This window comes from Anomaloglossus baeobatrachus, chromosome 5 (genome assembly GCF_048569485.1).
Source record: "Anomaloglossus baeobatrachus isolate aAnoBae1 chromosome 5, aAnoBae1.hap1, whole genome shotgun sequence".
NCBI classification, from domain to species: Eukaryota; Metazoa; Chordata; class Amphibia; order Anura; family Aromobatidae; genus Anomaloglossus; species Anomaloglossus baeobatrachus.
The window spans coordinates 83,500,287-83,518,527 of NC_134357.1; positions in this window are offsets into that span (position 1 = coordinate 83,500,287).

Here is an 18,241-nt window from a genome sequence, read left to right on the forward strand (position 1 = left end):
GCAGGAGATCGCAGCTGCCTGTGCCCATGATCAGGACTCACTGTGTCCTGGAGGCAGCGGGTCCTGACCTGCGGGGCTGCACGTCTCCTCCGCAGGAGACCACAGCTGCCTGTGCCCATGATCAGGACTCGCTGTGTCCTGGAGGCAGCGGGTCCTGACCTGCGGGGCTGCACGTCTCCTCCGCAGGAGACCACAGCTGCCTGTGCCCACGATCAGGACTCGCTGTGTCCTGGAGCCAGCGGGTCCTGACCTGTGGGGCTGCACCTCTCCTCCGCAGGAGACCACAGCTGCCTGTGCCCACGATCAGGACTCACTGTGTCCTGGAGGCAGCGGGTCCTGACCTTCGGGGCTGCACGTCTCCTCCGCAGGAGAACGCAGCTGCTCGTGCCCATGATCAGGGTTCAGTGCGCTGCTGTCTCCTGCTGTGTTCTCCCTACGGAGGATGCATGCAACTGCAGCAAACAATTGATATGCTGCAGTCTGGAAAGACGCTCCGCAGGTCAGTGTTTGCTGCAGAAAAAACAAGCACAGTGGGCACTGGATTTCTAGAAATCCCTCCACTGTGCTTGTACTGTACAATGCAGCGTTTTAGACACAGCAAAAACACGCTACATCCAAAATGCTGCAAACACTGATCGTGGGCATGCAGCCTTAAACAATGTGATCAGCAGTGCTGAAAAGGATTGGATGTGGGCGTGACAGATTGCAAAATGGGTTTGGTTAGGGGCGTGGCTTAAAATTGCCGCGGCGCGCATAGCGCGCCGCATACTTTGTCCCTCTTTCTCATCTTTAAATGTTGGGAGGTATGCATACACAGATACATACATATACATATTTAAAGACAAACTCACAAAATACATATAAACAGACAAATCTATACAGTCATATACACTGACATACATAGATACACATCATACATGCCTACAGACACACACAGCTCTGCTGCATACAGACACACACACTGCTCTGCTGCATACATACATACAGACACACACACACTGCTCTGCTGCATACATACATACAGACACACACACACTGCTCTGCTGCATACATACATACAGACACACACATACTGCTCTGCTGCATACATACATACAGACACAGCTCTGCTGCATATATTGACACACAGCTCTGCTGCATACATACAGACACACACACAGCTCTGCTGCATACATACAGACACACACTGCTCTGCTGCATACATACAGACACACTCACACTGTCCTGCGTTTTTTCCTCTTTTGAAAAAGCTGGCCGCCCATTATTCAATCTCGTATTCACTGCTTCCCCCGCCATCGGCGCCTATGATTGGTTGCAGTCAGACCCGCCCCCACGCACAGTTACAGCTGTCTCACTGCAACCAATCACGGCTGCCGGTGGGCGGGTCTATATCATGCTGAACAATAAATAAATAAATCATTTAAAGAAGCGGCCTGCAGTCCCCCCCAATTTTGATACCAGCCAAGGTAGAGCCACACGGCTGAAGGCTGGTATTCTCAGGATGGGGAGCCCCACGTTATGGGGAGCCCCCCAGCCTAAAAATATCAGCCAGCAGCCACCCAGAATTGCCGCATCCATTAGATGTGACAGTCCTGGGACTCAACCCGGCTCATCCCGAATTGCCCTGGTGCGGTAGCAATCGAGGTAATAAGGAGTTAATGGCAGCAGCCCATAGCTGCCACTAAGTCCTAGGTTAATCATGGCAGGCGTCTCCCCGAGATACCTTCCATGATTTACCTGTAAGTGAAAGTAAATAAACACATACACCTGAAAAAATCCTTTATTTGGAATAAAAGACAAAAAAAACCACCCGCTTTCACCACTTTATTAAAATCCCCAAATACCCCTCCAGGTCCGGCGTAATCCACACGAGGTCCCGCAATCCAGCTCTGCTACATGAAGCTGACAGGAGCGGCAGTAGAACACCGCCGCTCCTGTGAGCTCCACGCAGCAACTGAAGTGAATCGCGCTGTCAGTGGGGATGTCACTTAGGTAATGCCAGTGTGTGTGTGCGGTGATGATGGGTGCGGTAGTGCCGGTGTGTGTGCGGTGATGATGGGTACGGTAGTGCCGGTGTGTGTGCGGTGAAGATGTGGGCGGTAATGTCGGGATGTGTGCGGTGAAGATGTGGGCGGTAATGTCGGGATGTGTGCGGTTAAGATGTGTGCGGTAATGTCGGGATGTGTGCGGTGAAGATGAGGGCGGTAATGTCGGGATGTGTGCGGTTATGTCGGGATGTATGCGGTAATGTCGGGATGTGTGCGGTGATGTCGGGATGTGTACGGTGATGTCAGGATGTGTGCCGTGATGTCGGGATCTGTGCGGTAATGTCGGGATGTGTGCGGTGATGTCGGGATGTGTGCGGTAATGTCGGGATGTGTGCGGTGATGTCGGGATGTGTGCGGTGATGTCGGGATGTGTGCGGTGATGTCGGGATGTGTGCGGTGATGTCGGGATGTGTGCAGTAATGTCGGGATGTGTGCGGTGATGTCGGGATGTGTGCGGTGATGTCGGGATGTGTGCGGTAATGTCGGGATGTGTGCGGTAATGTCAGGATGTGTGCAGTAATGTCGGGATGTGTGCAGGGAAGATGAGGGCGGTAATGTCGGGATGTGTGCGGTAATGTCGGGATGTGTGCGGTAATGTCGGGATGTGTACGGTGATGTCGGGATGTGTGCGGTGATGTCGGGATGTGTGCCGTGATGTCGGGATGTGTGCGGTAATGTCGGGATGTGTGCGGTGATGTCAGGATGTGTGCGGTGATGTCGGGATGTGTGCGGTGATGTCGGGATGTGTACGGTGATGTCGGGATATGTGCGGTAATGTCAGGATGTGTGCGGTAATGTCGGGATGTGTACGGTGATGTCGGGATGTGTGCGGTGATGTCAGGATGTGTGCGGTAATGTCGGGATGTGTACGGTGATGTCGGGATGTGTGCAGTGATGTCGGGATGTGTGCGGTGATGTCGGGATGTGTGCGGTGATGTCGGGATGTGTGCGGTGATGTCGGGATGTGTGCGGTAATGATGAGGGCTCTCTCTCTCGGCTAAAGAAAACTTAACGCAACGCGTTATTTCCGTGGCCTTTATTATCACACTTTTTGCAACGCAAGTGTGAAACTAGCTAAGGGACGGCAGCCACAGTTTCCTGCCGAGGACTGCGGTCCTCGGAACTCGGTCCGGGGGCAGCAGAACTGAAGGAGAGTGGGCAGGGCCCGGGGGCAGCTGAAGTGACGAGGCCGAGTGGGCACCCCCAGCTCTCCAGGGCCCCGACATTTGCCCGGGTATGCCGGGTGCTGATGCCGGCCCTGTATGCTAATGACCTTCTGCTGCGAGTGTAAGCCAAGGGTCATGCTCTGTTCACAGCTGTGGAAAAGAGGGGAGGAGCACTTTCTCCCTCTCCTCCGCGGCCTGTCTCTGTGTATATCGCACTGTGTTGGATGACATGCGAGTGCAGTCCGATTGTTTCAAATGCATCCTTGTATGGGGGTGCATGAGCTGAGACTCGCTGCCAAATGCAGCATGCTGCGATTCATTTCTCATGCCGACATTGCATGAGAAATCAGTCATAGATGGACACTGCCCCATAGTTTTGCACTAGAGTGAGAGCAATCTTATGTGTTATCGGATTGCATTCGTCCGTGCAAAACACAAGTGGAACCGAAGCCTTAAGTAAAAAGTAACTTTTTATAAATATATATAGTGTGTATTATGTATCCACAGGATTCAATCAACCTAGGTACATTACATTTTTTACAGATCCCTCAGCTGTTGTCGAAAGATAATGTATTACTTGCATAACGGCTAACACTTGAGAAATCAATTTTTCCCTTACTACTCCGGAAGTAAACAGCATAATTTAACATACAGTACGTTGTCCCCTGCAAAAAAAAATGATCGACTTTAGGATCAATAATGTATGTCCCGTTTGGATTATAGTGGGTACAATAAGCACTGGTGTAGACTAAAGTTGGTGCAAATTGAACTGGAGGATCAGGTTTATTGAAAGTGGAGCCAGGGATGTTTTCAGGTAAGAGGCGGTTCTCAGGACTCCTGCTGAGGTGTCATCGTTAGGCTGTATGGTCACCATTCAGTCCATTACACTACTATGAGGCCCCCGTCAAACACCTATTAGCTCATTTGTATATACAGTATTGGGTACTGCTGTTCAATCAATGGCTGGTGCAAATAAGTGAACCAATGATATGATGGGTATGATGAACAATTAAGGCTTGATTAAATCTCCATCTGACACCTGTGTATTGCACTGCTCATGTTGCATCTGGTGTGCTTTATGCTGTTTGATCTTCTGTATCCTCCCCTGTCTCTTAGGGCGGCTTTGCACGTTGCAACATCACACGTGCGATGTCGGTGGGGTCAAATCGAAAGTGAAGCACATCCGGCGTCACTTTCGACATCGTAGTGTGTAAATCCTAGATGATACGATTAACGAGCGCAAAAGCGTCGTTATCGTATCATCGGTGTATTCTCCGACATTTCCATAATGCCGGTGCAGAGACAGGTACGATGTAGTTCCTCGTTCCTGTGGCAGCACACATCGCTGTGTGTAAAGCCGCAGGTGCGAGGAACATCTCCTACCTGCCTCCCGGCTGCAATGAGAAGGAAGGAGGTGGGCGGGATGTTTACAACCTGCTCATCTCTGCCCCTCCGCCGCTATTGGCCGTCTGCCGTGTGACGTCGCTATGACGCCGCACGACCCGCCCCGTTAGGAAGGAGGCTGCCAGAGCGACAGTCGCAGGGCAGGTGAGTGCATGTGAAGCTGGCATAGCGATAATTTTCGCTACGCCAGCTATCACAAGATATTGTACCCTTGATGGGGGCGGGGACTATCGCGTGCGACATCGCAGCATCAGCTTGCGATGTCGCAACGTGCAAAGCCCGCCTTACACCCGCTCCTCTAATGATTAACTCATTGGATGCCTAATAGGATTTGAACCTGGACTGTATGGCATCTGCTTTGCCTTACATTTGTCACTGAGCCCCTGGAATTTACCTTTCTTATTCCATTATATTGACACTGTCCTCACTTCTTTGGTACAGTCCCAATGTGCTGACCATTCTATTCTTAAGGGGATTGTTCACCTTTAGGGACATTTTAATTTTTTTTTTTATTTACCTGCATGTATTTGGAGCTGAAAAATTTTTTTGCAATTGTGTTTCTTTCAAAATTTTGCACCCTTTGCAATTTCATCATTGAGGTGTTTAACCACTTCCTGACCGCCCAGTGTAAATAAACGTCAGCACTTGCTGGGCTTTGTGCAGCGTCAATGTTTCTCTATGATCAGGCTGGGATCAGGACCTCCAGAGTCCCGCAAATGCAGAGATCTACTTCTGACCGGCGACATCATCGGGCCTGATTGAATCTGGTCCCTTTGTTATCTTGCATATGCCGAGATCCATAGCGATGGCGCTATATAGCAGTTTATGTGAGGGAGGGGGCTCCCTGTCTCTCCCCACTGGCACCACTGCAACGTGATCGCTGAGATGCCAAGTGTTGTCATGGCAAAGTTCCCAAACAGTAGTTTTCCATCACATATGTGGTATCCCTGTATTCAGGGGAAATTGCACAACTAATTGTATGGTCCATTTTCTTCTGTTACCCTGGTGAAAATAAAATATATATGGGACTAAAGCAACATTTGTGTTATAAAAAGTAAAAATTTCAATTCTTCATTTCACATTGATTTAAATCCCGTGAAGCACCTAAAGGGTTAATAAACTTGAAGAATGTGCTTTTGAGCACTTTGAGGGATGCAGGGTTTTTTTCTGTCACATAGGACCATTAAAGTCACCTCAAATGTGATGTTGTCCCTAAAAAAATAATTGGATTTGTAAATTTTGTTGAAAACTTTAGATCCCTGATGAAGCTACTACAGTATTGATACGTGTAGGGTCCTCTCCTTCAGGCACGTATTCATGTGTTTGGCTGCTATTTCAGAAAGTTGATTATTATTACCTTTTGCACATTTTCAAATTTTGTTGTATTATTATATTGTATTGGGTTTGTGCCTGCACTTGGAGATTTGTTCATTATCATCAATTATATATACACAGCACAGTATATTGTCACTTAACCCCTTCACCCTGTCCGATTTTCTGTACTTCGGGGGGGGAATGCTCCCTTTCTTCTGAGAGCCGTAACTTTTTTATTTTTCTTTCAATCTTGCCATATGTTTTACCATATAGTGTACTGGAAAACGGCACGTGTGGAAAAATTGCAAAAAAAAGTGCATGATTGTTTTTGAGATATATTATTCATTGTGTTCAGTATATTGTAAAACTGATGTGTAGGTGTGATGCCGCAGGTCGGTATGAGTTCGTAGACACCAAACATGTATAGGTTTACTTTTATCTAAGGGGTTAAAAAAAAATCTGGTTTATCCAAAAAAGCGACCCCTAGCGTTCTCAGCGTTCTTTGAGTGCTTATTTTTTGCGTCTCGAGCTGATCTTTTAAATGGTATAATTTTTGCGCAGATGCTACGCTTTTATCGCCTATTATTGCATTTTGCGCAAAATTTGTGGCAACCAAAAAATGTAATTTTGGCATTTGTTTTTTTTGCTACTATGCCGTTTACTGATCAGTTTAATTGATTTTATATTTTGATAGATCGGGCATTTCTGAACGCGGCGATACCAAATATGTGTATATTTTCTATTTTTTTAACCCTTTAATTTTTAATAAGGCGAAATGGGGGGGTGATTTGAACTTTTAGGTTTTTTATTTTATTTTTTTTTTTTAATTTCTTAAAACTTCTTTTTACTTTTTTTATTTTATTCCACTTTTATTTTATTTTTAGTTCCCCTAGGGGAATATAATGATCAGCTGTCTGATCGCTCGTTCATTTCTGTTAATCACAGCTACACAGCTGAGAACCTCATAAATACTGACCTCTTGTAACCTGCAGCACTGATGTTGCGGGCGGGGGCCGTTGCCACTTCTCTCTCTCGGGGGCCTGCTCGGATCCGGGTTCGCTGCTGCGGCTCGAGTGGTGACCGGACCCGGGCTCGCACGGTCGCCTGTCCTCACAACCGTCGGAAAGGGGGATATTTACAGGGGGATTGTCTGTGACTCCACCCGTGGGTTGCGGTGAGGGATGGTGGCACCGCCACTGCCTGGTGATCGGGCACCCGGGGCTGATGGAGCAGCAAGATGGGATCCCCTCCACGGGTAGGGGAGGTGTAGTCCCGGGGCCCTGTGTCTGAACACGGGAGTGATGGCTGTTGGAGGTAGTGCGCCGGGCTGGACCGAGGGACAATGGTGTACTCACAGTGCAGTATTTTCACACAAGTCCAGTAGTAAACCAAGTTGCCAGTGGCCGGCTGCCTTTGGAGGGTGCATTCTGGTCCCGCACCCAGGTTAATGAATAGGTGTCCCTTCCTCCGGCACTTCGTGTTTTTTTTTCCTTTTGGACAACTTCGCATGGAACGGAGAGGTCCACTCCCGGTTCTGTGTGTGTAATGGAAGTTGTGGACGCGAAAGCTGACCCTTGGAATTTCAGTGGGTTCTGACGGACACCCAATCCCCCGCGTTGGGCTTCCATTTCGCTCTATCTGGGCAGTTAGTGGGACAAAGTCTGGAACCTTGTCCTCGGCTGGTTAATTGGAGAGGGGCTTGCAATCTTCCTCGCCTTAGGGTCCAGGCACCCTGACTGTGCACGGCCTCTGGATCAGATTCCCGCTGTCGGCACCGGCAGGCTACACACCTGCCCCGGTCCACTTTAGGTCTCCCGCGACCGGATCTCTGTCGCCTGTGGCCCTGTTCACGGTCTGCCACCTAGCCGGGTAGTCCAAGGGCCCCTACCCCTGACTCTGTTGTCAGACTAGAACTCCACTACACACTCTCTACTGAACTCGACTGAACCGACGTGTTCCCGCCTCTGACACCTCAGGACCCCTAGGTGGGTGTTCTCATCCGCCTAATCCCGCCCACTGGTGTGTCCCTATTATCATGAAGGGGTGGCTAGGGTTTAATGGATTATTGTTATGCCTGAGTGTGGGTTGTGATGGTAACAAGGAGAATGTACAAGATTTGTGACTACCTGGTTTTACCAGGGCATCACACTCACATGACCCTGTGCTACCATGACAACGTCATGACGTCACAGCGCCGCCGATGGGGCCTGATAAGGGAAGCTGTACCGCGACTGGCATATAAATGGCGCTTTGACATTTTGACAGCGCCATTTAAGGGGTTAACAGGTACAGGTGGAATGTGGATCCACTCGTGCCTGCAAGGCACACATGTCAGCTTTACAAATCAGCTGATGTGCGCGGTCCCCACTGGCTTCGAGCAGTAGCCGGCGGGGATTACACTATGGTATGTGATTTAGGACGTAATTTTACTGCCTGCGGTAGTTAAGGAGTTAATCATGTTTTCCTTCATCTACATGTTTTTAAATGTATTGTCTTCTTGTGCCACTCAGTAAATATCTTCATACACTTTCATAATGAGTAGTGCACTTTTCTAGACTATGCAGCTTTTGCTTCCTACTTTCATTTATTGTTAGTGCATAGTTTAAGTTGCACTTCATTTTATGTAATATCTTGCCATTTCTTTTTTCTATTTATTTATATTTAATTTATTTTGTGTGCTGTCTGTTATTCACCAATTTTGATTTCTTAGTATCCCAGACATCACAACATATAAGTAAAAATATTAACCCCTTCACTGCCTGGCGATTTTCCTCTTTTTGTTTTGTTTCCACCCCATTCTTTCAAGAGCCATAACGGATTTGGTTTTCTGCCAATATAGCCAAATGAGGGCTATAGGTTTTATTCCACAATAATTTTTTAACTTTTTTAATTACCACGTTCACTTTATATTAACACTGATCTGGTAGTATGATTCTCCAGGTCAATACTAGTATGTAGCTACCAAACATGTATAGTTTATAGGGGTTTTTTTGTGTTTTTAGTTCTTTTTTAAGTGGTGAAAAGAGAAAATCAGAAATTTGTCCCTCACCCCCTTCCAAAAGAAATAAAAGAATTTTCTGGATCTGGGGCTGTGTGATGGTTTATATTTGCACCCTGAGCTAAGGTTTTTTTCTGATACTATTTGGGGTAGATCTGATGTTTTGATCGCCTTTTATTAACATTGCATTGCAATGTTACAGTGCACAAAAAAAATGTAATTCTGATTTTTTTTCCACGTTACGCTGTTTGCTAATCAGATTAATTTATTTTTTATTTTGAAAGATCGGACATTTCTAAACACAGTGTGATTTTTTTTTTTATTATTTTTTAATAATTTTGTAATGGGGCAAAAGGGGTGTCATTTAAACTTGTTTTTTTTAATATTTTAATGTTATTTTTATTTTTTACATTATTTAAAGGGAAGGTGTTGTCCAAAAAAATAATTTCAATAACTGAAAAAATGCAAAGTATTAATATTTTAATGTTTTGTTTAAATATTATTTGTTTTTAATTGAGCAAAATATAACAAAAAAATAAAAAATGTGATATTTTCCTCTCTTAAACACTAGGGGGAGCAGCTGCTGAAATCCTACAGAAATCCCACTGTCGAACTAGCCTGGATTACAGCTGCAGTAAAAATGGGCAGAATCTGCTCTCCTGTGTGTGATGTCACCTCCCCCCCCCAATCTGGGTGTTTCCAATGAAATTTAGGATCACAGTGTAGAGCCATTTTGCTGGTGACCAGAAATGTCTAAAGTGTTACCAAGGACAGCAGGCAGTATCACACAGGATAGGATTAGATACACAGCTCAGCAGGCTGTATCACACAGGAGAGAATTAGATACACAGCTCAGCAGACAGTATCACATAGGACAGGATTAGCTACATGGCTCACCAGACAGTATCACACAGGTTAGGATTAGCTACATGGCTCAGCAGACAGTATCACACAGGATATGATTAATACACAGCTCAGCAGACAGTATCACACAGGAGAGGATTAGATACATGGCTCAGCAGACAGTATCACACAGGATAGGATTAATACACAGCTCAGCAGACAGTATCAGGGGACAGGGGATGTTCGATGGGGGCTAGGTTTTCCCCGTCTTTAGCAAATATTTACATGAGCTAGTGGGAGGAGCAATATATTTTTGATGATTCTAATCCTTTTTCCAAAGATATTGGTATTTTTCTTAGGTATATAGATGATGTACTTATAGTTTGGCGTAATTCTACAAATGATGTACAAAATTTTATAAATTTTGTGAACAATCCTTGCAACATTTTTTCACCCATGAATATCATGATAGCCATATTACATTTTTGGATATTTCTCTAAATGGTCAATCCAACAAGGATCAAGTAGAATGTAGTTTGTTCCGCAAAGCTTAGGCTGGCAACTCATTACTCCACGCGAGGAGTTTCCATCCGAGGCATGTTACTGCTAATTTAGCAGGTGGTGAATTTATCAGCGCTAAAATATGTTACACAAATCCAATTTTATATCAAGCTGAGTGTAATAGAATCGATAGGAGACTATCTAATAGAGGTTATTCTAAAGAAATTATTAAAAAAGCGAAGATTAAAATGGATACTAAAACAAGAGCACAATATTTAATAAATAGATCTGTATCGAAACAAAGCAGAACTAAACATTTGGGGGTAGTATTTTCAACAAGATACAGAAAAGACTATCGTGATATCATTGGTATTATAAAAAAAATTCTTCCGGTATTGTCTACCGATGCAATATTGAAGCAAATTTTGGATCAGGGGGTGAAATTCGTTTCCATAAATTACCGTACTTTGGGAAATATTCTTTCCCCTAGTGATTACATCAGTAGGAGTCATGCTATAAAAATTAATGATAAATCCATGTGGTTGCCAACAACGGGATCTGTCAAATGAGGCCAAAAAAATTGTGGCTTATGTAAGTTCATGCATAACACTAAGCAAATAGTTTCTTATACTCCAGGCAAAAATTATACTATTAATACATTAATTAATTGTGGCACAACTAACGTTGTTTATCTTATATCATGCAATGTTTGCAAAAAAAACAATATATTGGAAGTACATTATGGACTCGGAGACGATGCATCTCTGAACATGTTTATGATGCAGCTAATTCCACCACCAGGAGCTTGTCAGGAGCTTCCCAGCATTTCTTAAAGGAACATCGGGGGGATTGCAGTAGTCTCAGTGTTAGTGCCATAGAAAAAATAAATATTCCCAAAAGAGGAGGAAATATTAAAGAAATTTTGAGAGATAGAGAGGCTAAATGGATTTATTTCATGCAAACTAGATATCCTGAGGGGATGAACCTTAAAAATGATTTATTCCATTTGTACTGATGTTTTACACTTGATTATTCACCATATGTGTTACGCGGGCTTTACACGCAACGACCTCTGTAAACGAGATATCGTTGAGGTCACGGAATTCGTGACGCACATCCGGCCTCGTTAGTGACGTCGTTGCGAGTGAAACGCAGGAACGACCGTTAACGATCAAAATTACTTACCTAATCGTTGATCGTTGTCCGGTTGTTCCTTTCCCGATTATCGTTGCTGTTGTAGGAAGCAGGTTGTTTGTCGTTCCTGCGGCAGCGTTCGCTATGTGTGACCCCGCAGGAACCAGGAACATCACCGTACCTGCGGCCGCCCGCAATGAGGAAGGAAGGAGGTGGGGGGATGTTCAGCCCGCTCATCTCCGCCCCTCCGTTCCGGCCACTTAGTGACGCCGCTGTGACGCCGAACAAACCGCCCCCTTAGAAAGGAAGCGGTTAGCCGCCCACAGCAATGTTGCTAGGCAGGTAAGTAGTGTGACGGGTGTTAGCGATGTTGTGCGCCACGGGCAGCGATTTGCCCGTGACGCACAACCGATGGAGGCAGGTGTTTTCACCAGCGACATCGCTAGCGATGTCGCTGTGTGTAAAGCCCACTTTAATCCTTTTTTTCTAACAATGTGATGTCATGTCCTGCCTTTTGTGTTTTTATATGAGATGCATATGCTATAGGAGAAGGACTGTGAGCAAGGAAGTAATTCCGAAACGCGTCTGTTCGTGTTTTAATGTTTTTTAACATGGTTTAAATAAAATATTTTTTTTATCTACATTGGATGTCGCTGCTGGACCCTATTTTTGCTATTTTTCCAGCTCAGGAAACAGTATCACACAGGATAGGATTAGATAGAGCAACTCAGCAGACAGTTTCACACAGAATAGGATTAGATACACAGCTCAGCAGACAGTATCACACAGTTTAGGATCACAGTGCGGAGCCATTTTGCTGGTGACCACAAATGTCTAAAGTGTCACCAAGGACAGCTGCATAGTGCTCCCCACATAGCGCTCTGCCCCGTTTCAGCAATGCACGCCCACCCGCAATGTTCTGCCACACGCAATGCTCTGCATGACCGCACGCACAAAATGCTCTGCATTCACACACGCAATGCTCTGCACGCACGCAATGCTCTGCATGCACACACCTCCGCACTGCTCTGCTTGCACGCGCCCGCATGCAATGCTCTGCATGCACGCACGCAATGTTCTGCATGCATGCACGCCTGCACACAATGCTCTGCATGCGCGCCCACACGCAATGCTCTGCATGCATGCACGCAATGTTCTGTATGCATGCACGCCCACACGCAATGCTCTGCATGCGCACAAAATGTTCTGCATGTACGCATGCACACACGCAATGCTCTGCATGCACGCACGCCAAGTTCTGCATGCATGCACGCCATATTCTGCATGCATGCCTGCACGCAATGCTCTGCATGCGCGCACAAAATGCTCTGCAAGCACATCCGCTATGGCAAGGAGAGCAGGGGGGAGGATAGCGGCGGCGCAGGGAGAGCGGGTGGGTGTCATTGGAGATGGTAGCAGTGGCGGCGGGGGGAGGGGCACTGGTACTCACGCAATGTCCTGCATGCACGCCCGCAGCGGTTGCGGCAAGGAGAGCAGCGCGGGGCGGGGGGTGTCATTGGAGACAGCGGCGGGAGGAGGGGCTCCGGTACTCACATGCTCTGCATGCACATGCACACAAACACACACAGCTCTGCTGCATGTATGCCGGCAGGGGGGGAAGCGGGGCTGGGTATAGCGGGGGAAGGAGGTGTCATTGGAGATGGTGACGGCGGGGGAGAGAAGGCACCCCGTACTCACACATCCCGGCGGTTGACAGGGGTAAAGTGCAGCAAACAGCATATGCTGTGAGCTCCACAATGATAGTGCTGATCTCCTCCCTCTACTGTGATCTGGACAGTCCAGGGAGCACGTCCGGGTCACAGCAGGGAGCTCTCCTGTATAAGTACAGGGTCGAAGCCTGACCATCAGAGTGAATGCACAGGGGCTGCCATAAAGGAGGGGAGTAACTGTCGTTACTTACAGCAAATCCAAGATTTCAGCCCCCAGTGTTTCAGTAAAACTAGAATTAAATAAAAAGTGAGTTTAATTTTGTATTAAAAATACTTGATTTGATAATAACTATTATTAATACAAAATAAAAAAATACGACACCTTCCCTTTAAAGTGAACCTGTCAGGTGCAATATGCACCAAGAACCACGAGCAGTTCTGGGTGCACATTGCTAATCCACTGTCCCTGTATCTAGCAGCATAGATAAAGAGATCTTTAGAAAAAGTATTTCTAAATATCTTTTATCTTATGCTAATGTACCGCCCCGCGCGCTTGGCTGCGACCGCCGAGCCGCTCGGATTCGTGCTCGTACTGCAGGTGGTGGCTCGAGCCTCTCACGGACCCGGGGGTCACGTCGCTCTGCAAGGGAGTTGGCGCTACACGCGGGGATTTGGGTGTTTAGTTTGGGATGATAGTTCGTGACGCTACCCACGGGTTGTGGTGATTGGGGACACCACCGCTGCGGTGAAGGTATGGGGCTCCCGGGAGCGATGTAATGGCGCAGCTAGGTGTTGACTCCTCTGTGGGTAGGGGTTGTTGGTACCGGGGGCCCCGGTAGGCAAGGGCCGGGGTGCAAGGTGAAGTGTTGCGGTGCAGTGCGATGCAGTGCCTGATAGCACTGGTGTACTCACTCTGACACAAGACACTGGAGTCTCTGGTAAACCAAACGGAGTGATGAAGGGGGCCCGCAGCCGGCTGCAGCTTCTCCCAGAGTAGGTTGGTGGTTTCCGCCTTTCTCCTGTACCTCTGTGTGTAAATATTTGACTCCTATGCCTAGACACCGCTAGTCCGCTCCCCGACTTGCATATGCCGTGGGAGCCCATTTGCCCACAGACGCTGGCCCTTTGGGTCTCTATGCCTTGGCGGTGGCTTTACCCTGTATGGTTGGGCTCCTGTCTTCTAAAGGGACTTGTGTGGGATAGGTCCTAAGGTCCAGTCTGCAATCAGTTGATTCGGCTCGGCCCTGTCGGTTCAGTGCTTTGTGCGGGGTCTGAGTACCCTGCCTGGTGCTCCGGTATCCAGTTGGCTCCCCGGTTCGGTTCCGGCGAGCCACTACCCTGTCCCGTTCCCTTACGGTTCCACCTGTCGTATTCCCGGTCTCCTGCAGGCGGCCACCACCGTCTGCCTCCTTGCCAATGGCGACTGGGCTCCGACCCAGCCACCGGGTAGTCTCTTATCAGGGCACGGACACAGAACTGCCAGTGATCTTGACTGCTCTCGACTTGCACTTGAACTGGTGTGTCTGTTTCCCGCCTCCAGGCCTGTCAACTCCTCGGTGGGCGGAGCCAACCGCCTGGCTCCGCCCGCCTGGTGTGGACATCAAACCTGGAGGGTGGTGACAAGGTTTTTAGGTTGGCTAATGTTACCTAACTGGGAGAGGGGGTGTTGTTGTCTGTGACTACCTGGGACGACCCGACTAGTCCGGGGCATCACACTAATGAGTGCGGGGACTAGTCCCAAGGGCTTTATATCCCCCGACTAGTCCGTCCTCTTAGCATGTTAGCACAAACTCTTTCCTATCTGAGTATTCTTTGGAGCCTTAATCTCAGGTACAGCTTTTTGTGATCACTCCCCTTCACAATAAAAGGCACGTGTCTTACCATCTGATGCCAGTTATAGAATCTCATCATTCTTATGCTGTCCACTTTGGAAGGAGCCAGTCTCTTGCTCTTGCCGACCTTCTCACTAGCCAGGGTGAGTACAGGGCAAGCGAGGGCCTAGGCACGTGATCGGGAATGTGGGAAGGAACCGTGTAAGGATATTAGAGAGTGCAGGCATCAGCCTCAGGTGAGTGTATCTGTGATGCCCCTGACCTTATCAGGGTGTCACAGGGAACTGTACTCCTTTCTCTTATGGTGTAGAACTCATCCTCCATGGTTCTGGGATCCTAACTCTGGTATTGTTCCCATCATCACTCAAATCCTAACCACACTTCACACCACACCTTGTCAGGCACACTAGTGGGTAGTCTAGCTGGAAAAGGGCCACCCGCCTAGGGGTCAGGCAGACTGGTGGAAGGGACATAGTCAGTTTAGTAGTAGCCCTCAGAGAGTGAGGAGCAGAGGGAGTTGTAGCTCCCTGGGAGACTTTGGTCAGGTCGCACATAGTGGTCTGGGACCGGAGGAGTTGGAGACCCGGTCGCAGGGTATTAGAGAAGGGTGCCCAGACTTAGTTTTGGAAAACGGTTGGCACCAGAAAGTCCAGTAACCGGACCGATACCGAGCACAGCAGGATACAGGACCCTAGATCAGGGAGTAGCTTCACGTAACCTGGTAATTTACCTTTGGAGGATAGTCTCTTTATGAACTTTATCCAAGAGCTCAAAGATTGAAGGCACCAACACAACGAGGGGGATAGGGCTTTCCAGCTTCTGTGGCCTACAGAAATCCCAAGTGTCAGCCATCGAGAGCATAGCTCCACTATTCTAATATAGGGAGCGGTACCCTGACAGCTTTCAGGCCGAAGGGTCACTTAGGAACTTCTACAATTGTGCATGGAGGCAGGCTCCAGACCACTAACAATACCAGCGGGGACGCATTCCCGGACGAGCTCCCCAGAGTGGCAGCAGCACCCAGAGACTTGGTTTACTTCTGTGTCAGTCTGCTTAATAGTTGCACCAACATCCATACAGTCTGAGTGATTACGCTGGTCTCACTGCGTCCTGCCTGCACACACAGCCCGCACCACGCCATCCTCCACCTATTCTCTAGAGTCTCGGGGTCTCCCCTACCCATGGAGGGAACATGATCTGGCTGCCCCGCTCCATCTCCCCCCGGTACTCACATCAGTAGCGGCGGTACTCCCCTTACCATGAACCACGGGTGGCGTCACAAACTGTCCCTTGTAAATATTCCCCCCTTTCACATGTCGAAGTGGCCGCAAGCCCCCGGGTCCGGAGACCCTCGAGCCACAGCGACCCCGGATCCGAGCAGTTCGACCGCTGCAGGGCCGGCATATATCCCTACCTCCATGGCCCAGCATTGTATCGCATTACCGGTGTACCCTGTGTGTTGCCGCTCTCGGCAGGGGTTCCCTTATACCTGGCAGAACCCCGGTAGTCACTGTGTGACAGTGTCATATCTTCAGTGTTGTCTCATGGAAAGATATAACACAATATTTGCAAAAACGTGAAGGGTGTACTCACTTTTGTCACATACTGTATCATGTCCAGGGGGGGGGGGGTGGACTGCAGTGCCCACAGATTGCAGCCCTATGATCTGATAGCTATGGCGTCTCCTATATGTAACAGCATTCTGTGATGGAAATACACCACAAAGTTGATAAGAACATTGAAAAAAATACTTCAATAGCAGCCGGTGATGTCTGATTAATACTGAGATTTGTTATGAACATAAAACCCCATTTTTCAGCCCATTACAGACACTTCCAGGCCTTCTTTATTCATGTACTATTGACAACACAAATAATTTCACCCCAGATTTCTCTATACCGCCTCTAAGTAAATGTATGTAATATATGAGCGATACAGGAGCGTCTGCCCACACATTATCTGAGCAGCTCCATGTAATATACAGGGATATATGACATTCATGGTAAAATGTACTATAGCACAATGACAGCATCCTGTCCCTTTAAATCTGCAGCTACCTCTGTAACCATGGTAACCGTATTGAAACAGTGAATAGAATTGCTCAGTTTGAATTGAAATGGAAAAAAAAAAGCTGTTTGTCCTCAGTTTGTTACACCTCATCTGAGAGTGAAGACAGACAGCGACAATCAGCGAGAGATTCCTATACATTACAAGGAGCGACAATAGCAGAGGAACCCATGGATTGGACCGCGTATGGAGCCAGCGGAGGATCAGGTAGTATCATCAGTCTGTGAGGGCGACTGCTCCCTAGATTTAGGGTTTCCAGGAACATTTCTTTGCTAGACTTTGGGCCTAGAACCTATCAGGCAGGTAGATGCCAACTCCCTGCCTGTTACTTCTCAGGCCCATAGTAAAGAAAACTAAAATAGCCCCAGATAGCCCCTTTAATTTACTGCTAGTTTAATGGGATCCATCAATAATAATTGCACGGGCCTAGTAAACACCAAAGATGGCCAAGATAACGATATTCCAGTACTAACCCAAACAGTTTGCTGAGCGCTGGTCCTGCCTACATGGACAGGACTACTGACAGGGAGGACGGATCAGCATTAAAAAAGTAACAAAAAGCTTAAGAAGTAAATGTCATCAGAAATCGTCCTATTATTTATATCAGGTTTTTGTGTATAATGTATTTTTTAATAATAAAATTTGTGATTGTTTTTTTTTCATCCATATCACACTCTTTATTATACAGTTAGGACTGATCCTAATTTCTGGTTGTGTTTCCTTCAGCTTACGTCACACCTGAGGGGAAGCTGAGAAGATTGTCCCATTGTATGATGATGCTGCCATCACCCCTCTTCAAGAAGGAGGTCAGTGAGAAAACTGAGGGCGACATCACTGTCTTTTTTTATAAGGGGGTTGTGTATTTGGATGTTCATATTCATCTTTCTAACTTAATCTTTTGTCTTCCCAGCGCCTGATGCTGACTAATCCAATGGCCCAAAGGAGATATCAAGTCAGGCAAGAAGAAAATCCAGGACCATCCAAGACCGTCCAGACCAGAGAGAAGAGAAAGAGAGAAGAAGAAATAAAGACCATGAGAGACCTCTGCAAAGACCTGGATGAAGAAGAACCAGTGAAAAAGCCGTCAGTAAAAAAACTGAAATTGGACAGATTAAATCTACAGATTCCTCAAAGAAGGACGATGCAAGAAAGACAGATTCCTGAGAGGAGGACGACACCAGAAAGAAGAATGCAGCAGGACAACAACAGCCAAAATGTGAACAGGTTCCTGGGAGGAAAAAGAAACCTCATATGGACCATGCTG